We start from the raw sequence: 18,198 nt of genomic DNA on the forward strand, positions 1-18,198 counted from the left end.
CCTAATGGAGAATTAACATCCATGACGCAATAAATTATGAAATCTCCAAATGCAGCGCACATTCTCTTCTTCTTTAATGGGATAATAATGAAGCTGCTTTGCTGGTGATACTGATGGAGTTATTGCAAACGAATGCTATTTTTTTCTAGTGATATCAAGAATAATATTATTATGCTTTTTTTTTTTATTATTTGGGCAAGTTACCACAACACCATTATCCCGTAGTTTTTAAGATCAAAGGTACAACTATGTTAGTTTCCCTTGTTAATTTGACGTTGTATTTTTTAAAATGTAACTGCCTACTCCCAAACTGTCATTTGAAGTAAAACACATAGCCAAGTATTATTCTACACAATTTTTTTTATTGTGCATTAAAAAAAGAAAACAAATAAAATTAGACATGTTATCTGCCAATAGAACTTAACCAAAAAAGTGCATTCTATGCATCCAAAAATATAACAAATCAAATCATTATTCAACCAAAAATATAATGTCGAATCAATAACTCCAAGGCCAATAATAAATAACACGTTATCTCCTCCGATTCCGCAACATGTCTGGTTGACGACAGGCCGTTCAGAAACGAACTGAAAAGCGCTAAATGAAAAGCACAAAAAGAAAAGCGCAAATCAACACTCACCAAACTTCTACGAACATGAATTTAGCAGAAGGAGCCCAAAGGGTGGCTGTATAGAGCTGAAAAACAACGTAGTACGTCACTACGTTCGTAATTGTTGCCCAACATTTGTGAGGCCGTGTGTATGCAAGACAAGTTTAAGACAATGCCCTTCGGACAAAATTCCACGGTTTTGTTGGCGGAAAATCCGATTGTGTGTATGAGGCTTTAGTCCTCTAAGCAGAAAAGAAATGTTGTCCAACATTACATTACTGTACTGAAGTCCCAATAGTGATAAGTCCTACCTCTGTATTTCATGTTGTCATGACTAGTAATTGAAGCTTCAGCTGTAGTTCACAGAAGTAGAGAATAGTTATGAACTGTCATTTCTTCCCAGAAGAAAGAAAAATGACAGCTCATTCAGGACCCAGAGAATGTTATAGGGGGCTGTGGGAGTATACATGTCAGTATACACTAGAACATATTAATTACTCCTAATTTAGAATGGTAATAAATGGGATTTGGTTTAAAAAATGTCACGCTTGGAGAAATAACTGACATTGTTACATGGCAGCCCTATAACTGAATGCTCAACCCTCTAGGTTTTTACATTGAACTCAATATAAAAAATGACATATGATGCTGACTGGTAATAGCATTAACATGTCCAAGGTTCAGTAGAAACGAGGGTCTGCATGATCATTTTTCAGCCAGTAGAAAAAGTCATCATTTGAGCCTGATAGCTTGTGTTTGGCAGCTCTCCACAAAACAGAGGCCTCCCCAAGAAGTGGAGGTCACCCAAATTGAGAAATCCATGTATAGTTGAGCCTGAATGAGCGCCAAACAAATGACTTAGGGGGTCCAAAGTCTTTTTTTTTTTTACTTGACAAGTAAACAAAAGGCAGCCAATGCAATTTAAGAGCCACAAATCCCCCTTTCTCAGGGATAGACAGGTGCGGTTCGTTTTGGTTCCGAATTGAAATTCGGACAAATTTTTCATTATTCGAAAATAGTAATGAATTGAAATGAATCTGAAATAATAAAACAACAATTTGGACGAAATTCGAGTTGGAATACGTTTTTCAATATGAATTTACAAAGAGAATAAAATAGAATGGAAAATAAAGGAATAGAATAGAAACGAATATAATAGAAAAGAATAAAATAAAAGATAAAAGAATAGAATATAATAGAGTAAAACAGAATAGAACAGAAAATAAAATAACTGATTAGAAAATAAAAGAACAGCATAAAATAGAAGAGAAAATAAAGGAATAGAATAGAGTGAACAAATAGAATAAAATAGAAAGAATATAACCATCTTCTGAAATTTGAATTTCAAATAGAATAAATTTGAATTGTAATAAAATAGAAAAGAATAGAATAGAAAAGAATGCAATAGAATAGAAAAGAATAGAATAGAAAATCAACTAATAAAATAGAAGAGAATAGAATAAACAATAGGAAAGAATAGAATAGCATAGAAAGAATATAACTGTTTTCCGAAATTTGAATTTCAAATAGAATAAATTCGAATAGAACAGAAAAGAATGGAATATGATAGAAAAGAACTCGAATTTGAATATAAATTGATTAAAAATTTTTCCAATTTGAAGAAGGCTGTGAGTAGGCTGAGGGCCAATACCTCCAAAGAGCACTATAAAAATGAATAAAAGGACCCCTGCCCTCACATATGTACATACACTATATTACCAATAGTATTGGGATGCCTGCCTTTACACGCACATGAACTTTAATGGCATCCCAGTCTTATTCGGTAGGGTTCAATGTTGAGTTGGCTCATAAAGAAATGATTCAGGATGGCTGCACTTCCAAAAATCCTTTTATTGAAGCTTCATATGACAAGGGGTTGACAGATGAAGCAGGGGACAAAAAGGTAGAGGTGTTTCGCGCAAATGTTAGCACTTAGTCATTTAGTTGGATCAACCTTTGCAGCTATAACAGCTTCAACTCTTCTGGGAAGTCTGTCCACAAGGTTTAGGAGTGTGTCTATGGGAATGTTTGACCACCCTTCCAGAAGTGCGTTTGTGAGGTCAGGCACTGATGTGGACGAGAAGGCTTGGCTCACAGTCTCTGCTCTAATTCATCCCAAAGGTATTTTATCGGGTCTAGGTCAGGATTCTGTGCAGACCAGTCATGTTCCTCCACCCCAATCTTGCTCATCCATGTCTTTATGGACCTTGCTTTGTACACTGGTGCGCAGTCATATTGGAACAGGAAGGGGCCATCCTCAAACTGTTCCCACAAAGTTGGGAGTAGGGATGAGCCGAACACCCCCCGGTTCGGTTCGCACCAGAACTGGCGAACGGACCGAAAATTCGCACGAACGTTAGAACCCCATTGACGTCTATAGGACTCAAACGTTCAAAATCAAAAGTGCTCATTTTAAAGGCTAATTTGCATGGTATTGTCCTAAAAAGAGTTTGGGGACCCGGGTCCTACCCCAGGGGACTTGTATCGATGCATTAAAAACTTTTAAAAACGGACGTTTTTTCGAGAGCAGTGATTTTAATGATGCTTAAAGTAAAAAAACTCGTACCTGGGGTGTGTCTATAGTATGCCTGTAAAGTGGCACGTGTTTCCCGTGTTTAGAACAGTCCCTGCACAAAATGTCATTTTTAAAGGAAAAAATCTCATTTAGAACTGCTTGCGGGTTTAATGTAATGTCGGGTCCTGGCAATATGGATGAAAATCAGTGAGACAAACGGCATGGGTATCCCCCAGACCATTACCAGGCCCTTTGGGTCTTGTAAGGATATTAAGGGGAACCCTGCACCCAAATTAAAATAAGGAAAGGTATGGGGCCACCAGGCCCTATATACTCTGAACAGCAGTATACAGGCGGTGCAAACAAGACAGGGACTGTAGGTTTGTTGTTAAGTAGAATCTGTTTGTAATTTTTAACAGGTACATTTTTAACGTGTTTAGCTCCAGCCAAAAAATCTTTTTTAAGCTTTTTGGAAAACATAGGGAAGGGTTATCACCCCTGTGACATTTGTTTTGCTGTCTTTCCTCCTCTTCAGAAGATTTCACCTCACTTTTTGTCCCAATGACAAATGTTTTTTGAAAATTTGGGGTTTTTTGTGGAACAAGGATTGGAAAGCATCAGTGGAAAGGAGAAATGTTTTTCCCATATTAACTCTTACAGGAGAGAATTTCCCTTCCTAGGGGTAGATTTCATCTCACTTCCTGTTGTCTCCTTCGTTTGCAAGTAGGAGTCGTTTGTAAGTTAGATGTTTGAAAGTAGGGGCCTGCCCTATATACTCAGCAGAAATTTGGGCCTTAGGTGTTGTTGTGGCCACAAGACTGTAAGCCCTCACAGGGCCCTGCTGTGAAATATTAGATCAAGAATTGTAATTACATGCCCCTGTTGAACAAGGGCAGAAAAATTGGGCCTTTGGTGGTGGTGGTGCCACAACACTGTAAGTCCTCACTCGCTCTTGGTGGGTGCAGAAATGGGCCCTGCTGTGAAATATTAGATCAAGAATTGTAATTACATGCCCCTGTTGAACAGGGGCTAAAAAATTAGGCCTTAGGCACTGGTGCTGGTGCCACAACACTGCAACCTCTCACAGATACTCTAGTTGGAACGCAGAAATGAGCCCTGCTGCAAAGTATTGCATCAAAAATTGTAATTACATGCCCCTGTTCAACAGGGGCTGAAAAATTGGGCCTTAGGCACTGGTGCCACAACACTGCAACCTCTCACAGATACTCTAGTTGGAACGCAGAAATGAGCCCTGCTGCAAAGTATTGCATCAAAAATTGTAATTACACGCCCCTGTTAAACAGGGGCTGAAAAATTGGGCCTTAGGCACTGGTGGTGGCGCCCAGAACCAAAAATGTTCTTACAAGCTATCAGCGTGATGATTGAGGAGGAAGAGGATTATTACTCAGGGATAGTCACTCAGCATCAGCATAGGCAGTCTTTGAAGGGATCTGAGATATAAAAAAAAATATTCGGTTACATCAGCATCAGGTGCTTGGTAGCTGGTGGTGATCCAAGACTGATTCATTTTTATGAAGGTCAGTCGATCGACCGAGTCGGTGGACAGACGCACCCTGTGATCGGTTACAAAGCCTCCAGCAGCACTGAATGTGCGTTCTGAAAGAACGCTGGATGCAGGACAGGCCAGTAGCTCAATTGCATACTGTGCAAGCTCTGGCCAGTGATCCATCCTCAAGACCCAGTAACGCAGAGGATTTTCGGTGGAAAAGGTGTCCAAGTCAGATCTTGCCCCTAGGTATTCCTGCACCATGTAAAACAGACGCTGGCGATGGTTGCTGGAACCGATCATACCTTGAGGCTGCGGACCAAAAAATTGTCTGAACGCATCAGTCAGACGGCCACCTTCTCCACCGCTCCTTCTTTGACTGACCGAAGCCTCAGCAACACGTTGTCCAGAAACAGGAGTTTGTAACCTCCCAGTCTCTGCACAGACCTTTCTGCAAGGCCTCCCGAAGATGTTTCATCCTCTGCTCCCTCTGCGATGGCAAGATAAGGTCCGCAACCTTACCCTTGTAACGTGGATCAAGGAGGGTTGCCAGCCAGTATTGGTCCTTCTCCTTGATACCACGAATACAAGGATCCTTACGCAGGCTTTGCAGGATCAGGGAGGCCATGCAGCGTAGGTTTGCTGAGGCATTCGGTCCGGAGTCCTCTGGGTCACTAAGGACGACATGGTCCGCAGCCACCTCCTCCCAGCCACGTACAAGTCCATGTGTTTCTTGGGACTGATCCCTTAAAGACTGCTGCTGATGCTGAGTGCCAGGCTCCACCTCCATACTGACACAATCTTCCTCCTCCTCCTCCTCCTCCTCTTCCTGTGTGATCGGCGGGCACGCAGGAACACTGTCTGGATAAAGGGGGCCCTGAGAGCTAAGGAAGTCCTCCTCTTCCTGCCTCTGTTCTGCCTCAAGTGCCCTGTCCATTATTCCACGCAGCGTGTGCTCCAACAGGTGGACAAGGGGGACAGTGTCACTGATGCATGCACTGTCACTGCTCACCATCCTCGTGGCCTCCTCAAATGGTGACAGGACAGTGCATGCATCCCTGATCATGGCCCACTGGCGTGGGGAAAAAAAACCAAGCTCCCCTGACCCTGTCCTGGTGTCATAGTCGCACAGGTACTCATTGATGGCCCTCTGCTGCGTGTGCAGCCGCTGCAGCATGGCCAACGTTGAGTTCCACCTGGTGGGCATGTCACAGATTAGGCGGTTCTTGGGCAGGTTAAACTCCTTTTGGAGGTCCGTCAGTCGAGCACTGGCATTATATGACCGGCGGAAATGCACACAGACTTTCCTGGCCTGCCTCAGGACATCCTGTAAGCCCGGGTACCTGCCCAAGAACCGCTGCACCACCAAGTTAAGGACGTGAGCCAAACAGGGCACATGGGTCATTTGTCCCTGTCGGAGGGCAGAGAGGAGGTTGGTGCCATTGTCACAAACCACCATTCCTGCCTTAAGTTGGCGTGGCGTCAACCACCTCTGAACCTGCCCCTGCAGAGCTGACAGAACCTCTGCCCCAGTGTGGCTCCTGTCCCCCAAGCACACCAGCTCAAGCACCGCATGGCATCTTTTGGCCTGCGTACTTGCGTAGCCCCTTGAGCGGCTACGGAGCACCGCTGGTTCAGAGGACAAAGCACAGGAAGAGGCCATGGAGGAAGAAGAAGAGGAGGGGTGGAGGAGAGAGGTGTGTCACAATCATTAGCATTTTGGAGGCGTAGTGGCGGAACAACCTCCAACACTACTGCACCTTGTCCTGCATCCTTCCCAGCTGCCAGCAGAGTCACCCAATGCGCCGTGAAACTTAGGTAACGTCCCTGTCCATGCCTGCTGGACCATGAGTCAGCGGTAATATGCACCTTACCTCTGAACGCCCTGTCCAGTGAGGCATGGACATTGCCTTCCACATGCCGGTAGAGAGCCGGAATCGCCTTCCGTGAAGGCGTTTGGGTACCTGCCACTGAGGAACCGCACATTCCACAAATTCACGGAAGGGGGCAGAGTCTACCAACTGAAAAGGCAGCAGTTGAAGTGCTAGCAATTTTGCCAAGCTAGCATTCAACCGCTGGGCATGTGGATGGCTGGGAGCAAACTTCTTTTGGCGGTGCAGCAGCTGGGGCAGGGAAATTTGCCTGGTACAATCTGACGTCGGTGTACCAAAAGCAGATTGCCCACATGTACTTGGCTGTGACACACCTAATTCTACACCTTCATTCCTCTCGGTGCAGGTCTCAGAGAGGACTGAAGGTATAGTGGGGTTGGAGATCTCAGCTGATGAGGAGCAAGGAGAGGTCCTCTTTGTTCTTTGGTGTGGGTCTTTTAGATACGCTTGCCAACGAACTGCATGGCAGGTCAACATATGTCTGGTCAAGCATGTGGTACCCAAGCGGGAGATGTTTTGGCCACGCGAGATACGCTTGAGACATATGTTGCAAATAGCAGCGGTGCGATCTGATGCACTCGTCTCAAAAAAGGCCCACACCAAAGAACTTTTTAAATAACGCGCAGAGACTGCAGCGCCCTGCACATGTGGAGCTTTGGGGTGTGATGCAGTCAAGGTGCTGCCCTTAGGCTGGCCCCTGGAGGGCATCCTGCCTCATTGGTGATGTGCCGCCTCCTCCTCCTCCTCCTCTCTCCTATCAGGCACCCACGTTGAGTCAGTGACCCCATCATCCCCTCCCTCCTCATCACTGGAGCAAACCTGGCAGTATGCTGCAGCAGGGGGAGCATGACTGCCAGATTGCTGTCCTTCTTGGGCACCCCCTCTGTCCGTGCTCACGTTACTGCCTTCATCGAGCTCAGTATCATCATCAGATCCTTCCAAATGCTGGGCATCCTCCTGGAGCATGTACCCAACACTGTGGTCAAACAGTTCGAGGGACTCCTCAGGAGGACATGGTGGAGCTAGGGAAGGAGTCACTGATGACATTGAGCCAAGGGAAGAGGCCGCTGCTTTGCCAGACAAAGTACCCTGGGCATGGGTGAGAGAGGATAAGGAGGATGAGGACGGCTTGGTCATCCACTCGACCAAGTCTTCCGCATGTTGCGGCTCAACACGGCCAGCTGCCGAAAAAAAGGCCAAGCGTGTCCCACGGCCACGTGCTGATGAGGATGCACCGTCTCCACGACCAGCAATAGACACAGAGCCTGCTTGCCCTCTCTTATTGGCTTGTGACTGTCTGCCTCTCCTTCTTGGCCTTCCAGACATACTAATGGCCTGTAGCTGCACTAAGCTGGGATATATATATATATATATATATATATATATATATATATGTACTGATACTGCAGCTAGCAAAATCAACCGCCTGCCTGTAGTATGAGAACACCACCAACCTTCTACAGGTAGCTTTAGCTGAACACTGTGCAGAGCTCGCAAAAAAATAACTTGTAGGTTTAGCTGGACACTGTGAGGAGGACGCACCACACTAACTTGTAGTTTTAGCTGAACACTGTGAGCAGGACGCACAGCACTAACTTGTAGGTTTAGCTGAACACTGTTAGGTGGACGCACCGCACTAACTTGTAGTTTTAGCTGAACACTGTGAGGTGGACGCACCACACTAACTTGTAGTTTTAGCTGAACACTGTGAGCAGGACGCACAGCACTAACTTGTAGGTTTAGCTGTACACTGTGAACAGGACGCACCGCACTAACTTGTAGGTTTAGCTGAACACTGTGAGGTGGACGCACCACACTAACTTATAGGTTTAGCTGAACACTGTGAGCAGGACGCACTGCACTAACTGTAAATAGTCTAGCTGCCTGACTGTGGTACTAATAGGATCAAAAGAACACCAGTAATTTTCTTCAGGTAGCTGTAAATACTGTAACAAGGCAAGCCTGCCTGTCAGTAAGAAGATAACAGGAACGGATCTAGCTGAACACTGTGAGCAGGACGCACCGCACTAACTTGTAGGTTTAGCTGAACACTGGGAGGTGGACGCACCACACTAACTTGTAGTTTTAGCTGAACACTGTGAGCAGGATGGACTGCACTAACTGTAAATAGTCTAGCTGCCTGACTGTGGTACTAATAGGATCAAAAGAACACTAGCAATTTTCTTCAGGTAGCTGCAAATACTGTAACAAGACAAGCCTGCCTGTCAGTAAGAAGATAACAGGAACGGATCTAGCTAAACTGAATACAGTGTATATATATATATATATGCAACACCTGGGATGCATATATATACACAATACACTGTAAGTGCAGCTAACTGACTGACTGTTCTGCCTAATCTATCTAACTCAAACCAAATGACACTGTCTGTCTCTCTCTCTCTCTATCTATGAACGCCGGAACACACACTACACAGGGCACAGGGCCGCAGTGTAGGCGGCCTTATATAGTGTGGGGCGTGTGCTAAATCCCCTGAGCTATAATTGGCCAAAGCCTCATTGGCTTTGGCCAATTATGGCTCTCTCTTCAGACGGCGCTGTGATTGGCCAAGCATGCGGGTCATAGTGCATGCTTGGCCAATCATCAGCCAGCAATGCACTGCGATGCCGCAGTGAATTATGGGCCGTGACGCGCCACGAATTTGGCGCGAACGGCCCATATCGTTCGCAATTCGGCGAACGGGCGAACAGACGATGTTCGAGTCGAACATGGGTTCGACTCGAACACGAAGCTCATCCCTAGTTGGGAGCATGAAACTGTCCAAAAATGTCTTGGTGTACTGTCACCTTAAGAGTTCCATTCACTGGAACTAAGGGACCAAGCCCAAACCCCTGAAAAACAACCCCACACCATAATCCCCCCTCCACCAAATGATTTGGACCAGTGCACAATGCAAGGTCCATAAAGAGTTGGATGAGCGAGTGGAGGAACTTGACTGACCCCAACCCAATCTTTGGGGTGAATTAGATCCAAAACTGCGAACCAGGCCTTCTCGTCCAACATCAGTGCCTGACCTCACAAATGCGCTTCTGGAAGAATGGTCAAACATTCCCATAGACACACTCCTAAACCTTGTGGACAGTCTTCCCAGAAGAGTTGAAGCTGTTATAGCTGCAGAGGGTGGGCCAACTCAATATTGAACCATATGGACTAAGACTGGGATGCCATTAAAGTTCATGTGTGTGTAAAGGCAGGTGTCCCAATACTTTTGGTAATATAGTGTGTGTACGCATAGAGGCACCTAGGATGTTTGTATGTAAATAAGGTTTGGGTAACACATATTGGGTATTGACATGCACATTAAAGTGAGAGGAATATTTCTAGGTCCATTTTTTACAGGTAACTCTAAAATGACAAGCTGTGAAGGATTACAGCACCACTGATGCAGTGATATTTCATTTTTTATCCCACAAGTTGACTTAGGATACTGAAGCATCAAACCAACTTTAGATTTTGGGACAGTTTCACCGGATCAAAATCATAGGTAAAGTTGGCAAAGATTGCTAACTTGTCATCTGGATTTCTTCCTACACACACACAGTTTCTATAGCTAAAAAATGCTCATGAGTGCAAATCTTACTGCATCTGAGCACAAACCAAAAACACAATTGAATTCATTTTTAATATTCAAAACAAACTCCCCCATCCATCCAAGTTACCATGTTCTATTTTGTTGAGAAATCACTTTGAAATACACCCCCCAGCATTTCCGGCAGGAGCCATCTTGAGTAAGGGCAAATGATTCACGTAGCATTTACTTCCTGGAATCCATCTGCCCTTGGCTCAAGCATGCATTAAGGAGGGTGTGCTTAGCTGAGAAAACCCCTCCTCCTCTCCTCCCCTCCTGGAGACACCTGGAATGTATGACATCACGTGCCTAGGCAGGAAACTAGGAATTAACTAAAAAAATGTAAAAAAAAAGTGTAAAACAAGTAAATATGATATATTTTCCTATCTATTTACTAATGCTAGCAGCATAAGGATTAGAAATAATCAACGTTGATTGGGAGAGTGAAGTTCCACTTTGACATCAAAAGTTTAAGTACTAAAGCTCAATAATAGATGTGCAGATGATGGGAAAAGTAACCGATCGACTGGCAGGATCGACAGGTGATAAAACAAAATCATGGAGAGATTTAAAAAGACTAAAATGAATTAATGCCAGTGACAGACTGCATCATATACTGTATGTCATTTTGTAATTTTATTTGTCATAGCTGTAATTTAGATAAAACAATTTTCAAAACAAAAAGGTCAATTTTGTCTATAAAAAATGGTCCTGGAATAATTCTCAAAAAATAAATTTACATAAATTATATATATCTTGCCACTATGTTTTGTTTTTTTGCTGTTTTGTTTTTTTAATCCTCTAAGTACCTTATCCCTGCAGCAATGTTGTGTGGTCACATGATCTTTCCCTGTTCGTTGGCGTTTACAGATCCATGGATGGGTGTGGGGGCTTCTAATAGGCTGCATTCACACCTGAGCGTAGCGCCTGTGAGTGTTTTTTCTGCATTTTTTTTTGCATGATTTTGGAGTGTTTTTATGCATGTTTTTGCTTGTTTTTATACAGCGTTTTTGAGCTTTGGCATTTTTTTTTACTAGGCAATAAAGAAACTATCATCTCTTGCATCATTTGTTGCTAGGTTTTTCAGCTTTTTTAGTTTTTACATCAGCTTTTATTTCTTATTTTATTTTTACCATTCACTTATTATTATTCATTTTTTTTTCGTTAGGTTAGGAGTTTAAGTTAAGATTAGGTTAGGGTTAGGATTAAGGGTTGGGGTTAGGGGTTAATATTTTATTTATTTTCTTATTTTTTTAATAATAATAATAATAATGGCAATAATAATAATATATGAATAAATAAATATAAAATAAATACACAAATAAATAAAAATAATCATACATAAATAATAAACCATAGGGTATAAACCTCAAAGAGCTTCTTGAGTCCTTAATTAGCCGGTCTATAAATCTGTTAGGCAGCTTAAAGCAAAAATCCATGTGCGTGTTGCTTGATGCTCTTCCAGGCTGGGGCTGCACGTTGGATCTCCGTGATGTCTAGCAACTGTGTGCAGTGCGGGGTGAGGCGGAAGTTAGAGCCGAATGTGTGTGGCCAGAGGACCGAGTCACATGACACAGTGACGTCAATGCATTTCGCTCAGTCACGTGAGCTTCATCGGGACAATGCAGTGGCCTCATTGGCGCGCTTATAATGGGAAAACTCCTCCCCTTCCACATTTTTGCACTTAAAGGGCCACTGCTTTACAACAATAGTGTCAAGATTAGAAGTTGAATTAATAAAAAAGTGTAATTATATTCCGGGTATAGGATGATAATTCTAGGGCTTTGTTTTTTAGCCAGTTAGATAATTCATCCAAAACATGCAAACCAGACAATCATATCTTCAAAACAGAGGCAACATTCAAAGTTTGAAATAGAGGAGGAGATCAACAGGGAGACAGACCATCTCATACTGTCCCAGCTGAATCTATAGGCACTTCTTTCCCCATGCTGGACATTAGATATAGTGCAACCATATAGATTTATTAACACCATAAGGGAATTGGTATATTTCCCATACATATCACGATCGTCATGATTAGGGTTCAAGGAATACTTGTAAACTTAATTCAGTGTTTAAACCGTAAACGGAAGATTCATTCCTTTTCCTTCCGCAGAAGGACTATATCATAATCACCACTGCGGTTAGGTAAGGATAGGGCCAAGAAACCCTTTACCTTTAATCCATCAATAGAGGAATTATGAAACTTCTCAAAATGTTGTACAATGGGGCCCCATTTTGGATTATCCTTGTCCTTACTTTTCTGAATGTTCCTAATATTACACAGATGTTCACCAATACGTATGCGTAGCTGTTGCTTGGTCTTGCCAACATATAATTTTTGCATGGACATTCCAAAATGTATAGGACCCTTACTGTGCTGCAATTAATGAATTGCTTGATCTGATAGACTCTTTCACCATCCGCATCAGTGAATTTGTCCATGCGTTCAACATGGTGACAAACATGACAATGGCCATATGGAAACATACCGCTGGACCGAGGCATGTTCGTCAGCCAGTTGTTGGATGGTGTACGTGTAAATTCTGAGTGTACCAGATTGTCTTTGAGATTCCTGGCTCTCCTAGAGACCAACAATGGTCTTGATCCCACAATTTGGGAAAGGTCTGGAGATCTTGTCAGAATCGACCAATGTTTGGCCAAGATTGACCGAACCTTCTCCCATTGGGCCCCATAACAGGTAATAATCCGTACTGAGGAAGATTGAGGTGTAACAGCTTGAGAATGCAAATCCTGCGTCTGCTGGGGAGTAACAGAAAAAAGGAGGAAATAAGGAGCTTAGAAGGGATCTGAAGTTGAGCATGCTCCATAGAAGACATCAGTTGGTCTACAATCTTAGGCTGTAATGGGGACACAGAGAAGATGGGAGAGACAGCTGAAGGGAGGATCAACCAGGTATATTTCACTCTACATAAAACAAATGCTGTAGTGGCTTTGTGAGTTTTCCATAGTCTAGGTTTAATGATACTTTACAGTTCTTACCTTCTTTCGATTTGACATGTATTTGACTTTACTAAAGCTTGTGATGCTTGTGATGCACTAGTAGAATTAAATTTGACATTTTTTGTTTGTAGAACATTCTTTCATATATATATATTTATATATATATATATATATATATTATACAAACATTTTTTTGTTGTACTGTCACCAGTCAGCATCCCTGATCACTGCCACACTAGTTATATGATAATGCTGTACTGCATTGGTGACAATATGTAAAGAAAAAAAAAATGATTTTTTTTTTTTTATTTCTTCATTTTCCAAAATATTATGACAAAAAATACAACTTCAAAAAACCCACCATGCCTCTTATTAAATACTGTGGACTGTCTACTTTTTAAAAATGGGTCATTTGGTCCCAGTCCTGGCATTTTAGGGCCTCCTAAAATGAGATAATGCCAGTACATCAGGATTGACCAATTTTCAGATAAATCCCACATTCACACAGACTAAATAATATACACTGATTTGGGTTATTTTCACCAAAGAAATATAGCAAAATGTAGAAATCTTGGGCTAAATTTATGAAGAACAATTATTTATTTGCAAAATTTTTTTAACAGAAACCAAGAAAAACACATTTTTTTTTAGTATTTTTTTTTTTTTGAGGCAATAAGGCCAAAGTAAAATTTGTTGGTTTAAAAGGTCTTATTTAACTGACAGGTACGCTGAGCTAAAAGTAGGACTGTCACATCCATCTTGTTGACTCATCATTTGGTTGATATTGCAGACACTTTTGGGACAAATTGGCACTCAAGATAAAGACACCAGGTTCACCCCCCTCAGACAGTGTTTGCACATCCTTAACCACTTATACACTGGAAATACCGGAGCAAAAATGACAGCTGCTTTATTTACAAAAAGGAAAAAAATAATAGTTGCAGTTTTACAGGAAGTGACATTATGTGCAGATAAAAGGACACTTCTTGGATTTGACCATGAACGCAAACAAAAATGTAACAATGTATTTATGAAGAGTGTTATTAGTGACTTGGAAATTATTGTACACTTATATGTTAACCAACCCCCTCCCTCAAAAAGTCTTAGATTCACTTGAATAGGTGACAAAATCTGCGCTGTGCTTTAAATGGTAGTAAATTCTGTTACACCACTTGTACCTACAGGTAAGGCTATAATAAGGCTTACCTGTGACATCACCAGCGCATACGCTCTGAAGCCCGTGCTAGAAACGGCGGCTCCCGGAGTGACGTCAACGCGGCTCAGGCCACTCACAGCGCTGGTGTTCTGTCAAAAGAGCTAACTCATCAAAATCTCAAATTACGTCACTTCCGGTGAATTCAGCAGCAGTAATTGCAGATTTCGACGAATTGGCTGTCTTCACAGAACACCGCCAGCGTATACACTACGGTACATGACAAGTTGGCTGTTTTGACAGAACACTGGCTAAGGAGTAAAAAAGTTGCCGACACCTTGGAGGCAGCCATGTTGTTGGTTTCTAGTAGGCAGACTAACAATGTCCACTCATTATATCATGTACCGTAGTGTATATGCTGCCACTGTTCTGTCAAAACAGCCAAGTCATCTAAATCTGCAATTACTGCTGCTGGAGAGTCACCGGAAGTGACGTGGTTGGAGGTTTTGCTGAGTTGGCTGTTTTGACAGAACCCCTGAACCCACTAACCTGAAAGAAACACTGGGGGAAGATGTCAGCCGTTTCAGCGGTGAGCGGGCGCCACTGGAAGGGCTTCATTCTAAGATATTTCATAATGTGCTAGTATATGCAATGCATACTATCACATTATGCCGTTGTCTTATAGTTTTTTTTTCAATTTTACAATCGTTTTTAATGAAAGATATAGCAAACATAAGTTCATATGAGCTATGGATGGGGATTATGTAGTAGGCAATGGGTTACCTGAATGTACTTAAAGTACTCCGTAGTAGGTAGTGAGAAGGACTGTTGCAGAGAGGCAAATGGGGTAAGGAGATTGTCAGAATAAAGATCCGAGATTAGCAAAATACCCTTGTTTTGCCATGCTTTAAGGGATAGGTTTGAAATAAGTGATAATATGGAGGATGATAAAGGTATTCTACAAGGTTTATTCCCTTCTGGAGCATTGGTAATGAAGTAGTTGAATGCCAAAACTAAGGCTATAATGGTGGAAGAGATAGCTTTGTTACCTATTTTTACTAGAGGTGCACTGAGAATCCAGTTTTTTTAGATTTTGCCTAGGGATCTGAAGGGCTTCAATGTTTCTCCACAGACATGTGGAACTGGGAGTTAACCAAGCTTTGAGTTGTGCAAGAATGGAGGCATTATAGTAATCTTTAAAGTTGATATAACCTATGCCTCCCACTTTTCTATGTTTCATTAAGTTGGCTTGGGAGCTTCTAGCCTTCTTGTTTTGCCATACCATAAGGCCCAGGAGAGACTGTAAGGAAGTAAAAAAAGACAGAGGGACTGGAATAGTAAGTGTTCTAAAGAGGTATATTAACTGCGGTAAGTGAATCATTTTATATGCTGCTAACCGGCCAGACCAGGAGAGTGTAATGCCGCGTACACACGATCGGAAATTCGGCCAGCAAAAGACAGATGAGAGCTTTTGGTCGGAAAATGCGACTGTGTGTATGCTCCATCTGACTTTTGCTGGCCGAATTCCAGCCAGCAAAAGATTGAGAGCATGTTTTCAATTTTTTGGTCGAAAAAAGTTCCTATCCGGAAATGCGATCGTCTGTAGCAATTCCGACACGCAAAATTCCTACGCATGCTCGGAAAGAATTAGAAGCATGCTCATTGAACTTCATTTTCTCAGCTTGTCGTAGTGTTGTACGTCACCTCGTTCTTGACGGTCGAAAGTTTAGTGAACTTTTGTGTGACCGTGTGTATGTAAGGCAAGCTTGAGCGGAATCCCGTCGGAAAAGCCATCATATTTTTTTCCGACGAGAATCCCGATCGCGTGTACGCGGCATAAGCCTGAAGATATGCTCTAGGTCCTTAGGGAGATTATTTAAGAACTTGACTCATAAGTAAGTGAGGGAATCGGTCACCCATACACAGGGGTATTTATTCCTCAGAGTGGATTGCAGTTCTGGTGATAACCCTAATGGCAGAATATGTGATTTAGAGGCATTCACTTTGTAATAAGAGACAGAGCTAAATTCATCCAATGTCTGCTGTACCAAAGCCAGGGAAATTGCAGGATTGGTCAACATGAGTATAACATCACCCGCCAATAGAGTAAATCCGGATACACCTGCTAAGGATCTAATTTTTTTGGCCAGAGGTTCCATAACCAGGTTAAAGATTAGGGGTGATAGGGGGCATCCTTGTCTTGTGCCATTAGAGATATAGAAAGTTTTAGATAGCTTGCAGGAACAGTACACTTAGGCGGAGGGGCATGAGTATTAGGTCATTATTGCTGGTAAGATATGGCCTTGAAAACCAAATTTTTGCAATGTCATAGCTAGGTACTGCCATTGGACTCTGTCAAATGCCTTCTCTGCATCCTGTGATAGAAGCAGAGAAGGCACCCTTCGGCTCTCAGCATTATGAATGATGCTAAACATTCTACGTGTTGTGTCGGAAGTCTGGCAGCCTTTGGTGAATCCAGATTGGTCGGGGTGGATGATGGATGGCAGAAGATCCACTAATCTATTTGGAATTACCTTGGCATATAATTTAGTGTCATGGTTTAGCAGAGAGATAGGAAAGAAGTTTTGGGGTCTAGTGGGCACCTTCCCTGGCTTTGGCAGCGTGATAATTAATGCTTTCAACATTTGTTGCGGGAATAAAGCTGAGGAAGCAGCAGCATTAAATACATGTGTGATGTGCTCATTAAGAATAGATTTAAATTGTTTGTAGTACTCCCCCACAAAGCCATTCGGACCAGGGGCTTTATTATTCGGAAGGGCATCTATTTTCTTACCAAACTCAGAGGTCGTGAATGGGGTATTCAGGTCTTCCAGTTGATCAGGGGATAAGCAGGGGAGATGGACCAAGTCTAAAAATGTCTGTATGGTGGACGTGTCAGGGTGGATTAGTGACGTCTCATCTTTTAAATTGTAAAGTGTACTGTAGTATGTGCTGAATGCATCTGATATGGCCTGTGGATCTAGCACTTTTGATTTAGTAGTAGGGTGGTAGAGGTAAGGAATAGTAGTGTTAGCAGGCTGGCCCTTACTTTGATGGGCAAGAAGTTTCCCAGCTTCGTTTCCAGAAATGTAGAAGCGCATTTTCAGGCGCTTCTGCTGTTTGTCAAAGTTTTCTAAGAGGATGGTTCTTAACTCAAGGGGTAGTTTAAGCAGTTTTTTTTTTTTAGGTCGGTATTGTTTGTTTAATGTATCAGTGGTCTGAATTTCCACTAGGATAGAATCAATGTGCTGCTTCCTCTGCCTTTTATCCCTAGCACCTAGCTGAATGAATAGGCCTCGCATAAAGGCTTTATGTGCTGCCCAAACTGTATTTGGAACAGAAACTGAGTTTTTGTTTATAGAGAAGAATTACTCAATGTTGTTGCGGAGGGAGTCCACAAATGACATGGATTGTAGGATTCGGGTATTCAGACACCAAAGATAAGTAGGAGAGGATTTACGGTAATACACACCGGAGAGTGGTCGGACCAAGTTGTGGAAAGAATAGAGGAGGATGAAACCTTCTGTAAGGTCCGGTCCACTGGTCCGGAAGAAAGAAATCGATCCTGGAGTATGAGTTAGGTCAAGAAGAGAAGAATGTATAGTCACGTTCTTTCACATGTTGGAATCTCCATACATCAAACAATCGCATGGCTGGTAGAAGTGAGTTAAAAGCGGGTCTCCCTCTCGGAGTAGGTGATGATGAGTCCAGTAGAGGGTCAGCGGTAACATTGAAGTCCCAGCACCATACAATTGCCCCCTGTTGAAGTGTATTGACCTTCTTGTGATGTTTACAGAGGAAACCTAACTGGTGTACATTTGGAGCGTACACAGTAACAATAGTATATGGGGTGTTGTTGGTAGTGCATGGAAGAATAATGTATTGCCCTTCCTTGTCTTTCATGCAGTCTTGAAGTTGAAAGGGGAGATAGTTGTTGATGGCAATAAGATTTCCCTTTTTTTTTGTC

The sequence above is a fragment of the Aquarana catesbeiana genome, linkage group LG12, assembly GCF_042186555.1.
Source record: "Aquarana catesbeiana isolate 2022-GZ linkage group LG12, ASM4218655v1, whole genome shotgun sequence".
In the NCBI taxonomy this organism is placed as follows: domain Eukaryota; kingdom Metazoa; phylum Chordata; class Amphibia; order Anura; family Ranidae; genus Aquarana; species Aquarana catesbeiana.